General features: G+C 37.4%; 1 non-coding gene across 1 annotated transcript; it reads left to right on the top strand.

Annotated features, from left to right (window-relative positions):
- The first annotated feature begins 1,446 nt into the window (after nucleotides 1-1,446).
- On the top strand, nucleotides 1,447-1,554 carry LOC127745238 (small nucleolar RNA R71). Its single transcript, XR_008006435.1, has one exon. It is a non-coding gene; the product is annotated as a small nucleolar RNA R71 (small nucleolar RNA).
- Nucleotides 1,555-2,738: the final 1,184 nt, after the last annotated feature.

Here is a 2,738-nt window from a genome sequence, read left to right on the forward strand (position 1 = left end):
CTCTATCAACATCAATCACAGCTCCTGCTGTGGCTAGGAAGGGTCTTCCAAGAATGATGGATTTATTCTCATCATTCCCAGTGTCTAAGATTACGAAATCGGCAGGGATGTAAAGGCCTTTAACCTTCATTAACACGTCCTCTACCAATCCATAAGCTTATTTTATTGACTTGTCTACCATCTCTAATGAGATTCTTGCAGCTTGTACCTCAAAGATCCCCAGCTTTTCCATTACAGAAAGTGGCATAAGATTTATACCTGACCCCAGGTCACACAGAGCCTTCTCAAAGGTCATGGTGCCTATGGTACAGGATATTAAGAATTTACCAGGATCTCGTTTCTTTTGAGGTAGAGTTTGCTAAACCCATGTATCTAGTTCACTAATGAGCAAGGGAGGTTCACCTTTCCAAGTCTCATTACCAAACAACTTGGCATTCAACTTCATGATGGCTCATAGATATTGAGCAACTTGCTCTTCAGTTACATCTTCATCCTCTTCAGAGGAAGAATAGTTCTCAGAGCTCATGAATGGTAAAAGGAGGTTCAATGGAATCTCTATGGTCTCTAGGTGAGTCTCAGATTCCTTAGGTTCCTCAGTTTGGAACTCCTTTTTGTTCAGAGGACATCCAGGAGGTCTTCCTCACTGGGATTCACGTCCTTCTCATCCTCTTTGGATTCGGCCATTGTGATTATGTCAATGGCCTTGCACTCTCTTTTTGGATTCTCTTCTGTATTGCTTGGGAGAGTACTAGGAGGGGTTTTAGTGATTTTCTTACTCAGCTGGCCCACTTGTGCCTCCAAATTTCTAATGGAGGACCTTGTTTCACTCATAAAACTTAAAGTGCCCTTAGATAGATCAGAGACTATATTTGCTAAGTTAGAGGGACTCTGCTCAGAATTCTTTGTCTGTTGCTGAGAAGATGATGGAAAAGGCTTGCTATTGCTAAGCCTGTTTCTTCCACTATTATTAAAGCCTTATTGAGGCTTTTGTTGATTCTTCCATGAGAAATTTGGATGATTTCTCCATGAGGAATTATAGGTGTTTCCATAAGGTTCACCTATGTAATTTACCTCTGCCATTGCAGGGTTCTCAGGATCATAAGCTTCTCCTTCAGAAGATGCCTCTTTAGTACTGTTGGATGCATTTTGCCATCCATTCAGACTTTGAGAAATCATGTTGACTTGTTGAGTCAAAATTTTGTTCTGAGCCAATATGGCATTCAGAGCATCAATTTCAAGAACTTCCCTCTTCTGAGGCGTCCCATTACTCACAGGATTCCTCTCAGAAGTGTACATGAATTGGTTATTTGTAACCATGTCAATGAGTTCTTGAGCTTCTACAGGCGTTTTCTTTAGGTGAATGGATCCACCTGTAGAATGGTCCAGTGACATCTTAGAAAACTCAGATAGACCATAATAGAATATATCCAGAATGGTCCACTCTGAAAGCATGTTAGAAGGACACTTTTTGGTTATCTGCTTGTATCTTTCCCAAGCTTCATAGAGGGATTCACCATCTTTTTGCTTGATGGTCTAAACATCCACTCTAAGCTTGCTCAGCTTTTGAGGAGGAAAGAACTTGGCCAAGAAGGCCGTGACCAGCTTATCCCAAGAGTCCAGGCTATCTTTAGGTTGTGAGTCCAACCATGTTCTAGCTCTGTCTCTTATAGCAAAAGGGAAAAGCATGAGCCTATAGACTTTAGGATCTACTCCATTAGTCTTAACAGTCTCACAGATCTGCAAGAACTCAGTTAAAAACTGATAGGGATCTTCTAATGGAAGTCCATGAAACTTGCAGTTCTGTTGCATTAGAGCAACTCGTTGAGGTTTCAGCTCAAAATTGTTTGCTCCAATGGCAGGGATTGAGATGCTTCTTCCATCAAATTTAGAAGTAGGTGTAGTATAGTCACCAAGCATCCTCCTTGCGCCTCCACCATTGTCATTGGGTTCGGCCATGTCTCTCTTTTTTTCGAGATTCTCTGTAAGGTTTTCTCTGGATTGTTGTGCTTTAGCTTCTCTTAGCTTCTTCTTCAGAGTCCTTTCATGTTCAGAATCTGTTTCAACAAGAATGTCCTTGTCCTTGCTCCTGCTCATATGAAAAAGAAGAGAACAGAAAAGAAAGAGGAATCCTCTATGTTACAGTATAGAGATTCCTTTATGTAAGTTGAAGAAGAAAAGAATAGAAGAAGGAGAAGAGAGAAATTTGAACACAGAGAAGAAAAGAGGGTTCGGATTTTTAAGATAAAGAGAAGAGTGTTAGTAATTAAATAAATAAATAGAAGAAGATGAGGGAGAGAGAGATTCGAAAATTGTTTTTGAAAAAATGGTTAGTGATTTTTAAAAATTAGGAGAAGAAATAAAATTAAAATTAAAATTTGAAACAATTAGTTAATTAAAAGAATTTTGAAAAAGAGGGAGGTAATTTTTGAAAATTAGAGAGAAAAAAGTAGTTAGGTGGTTTTGAAAAAGATAAGAAACAAACAAAAAGTCAATTAGTTAGTTGAAAAAGATTTGAAAATCAATTTTGAAAAGATAAGAAGTTGGAAAAGATTTTTGAAATCAATTTTGAAAAAGATATGATTTGAAAAAGATTTGATTTTTAAAATTAAAATTGATTACTTGACTAACAAGAAACTAAAAGATATGACTCTAGAATTTAAAGATTGAACATTTCTTAACAAGAAAGTAACAGACTTCAAATTTTTTAATCAATCACATTAATTGTTAGTAAAGTTTTC

The sequence above is a fragment of the Arachis duranensis genome, chromosome 2 (assembly GCF_000817695.3).
Source record: "Arachis duranensis cultivar V14167 chromosome 2, aradu.V14167.gnm2.J7QH, whole genome shotgun sequence".
Classification (NCBI taxonomy): Eukaryota; Viridiplantae; Streptophyta; class Magnoliopsida; order Fabales; family Fabaceae; genus Arachis; species Arachis duranensis.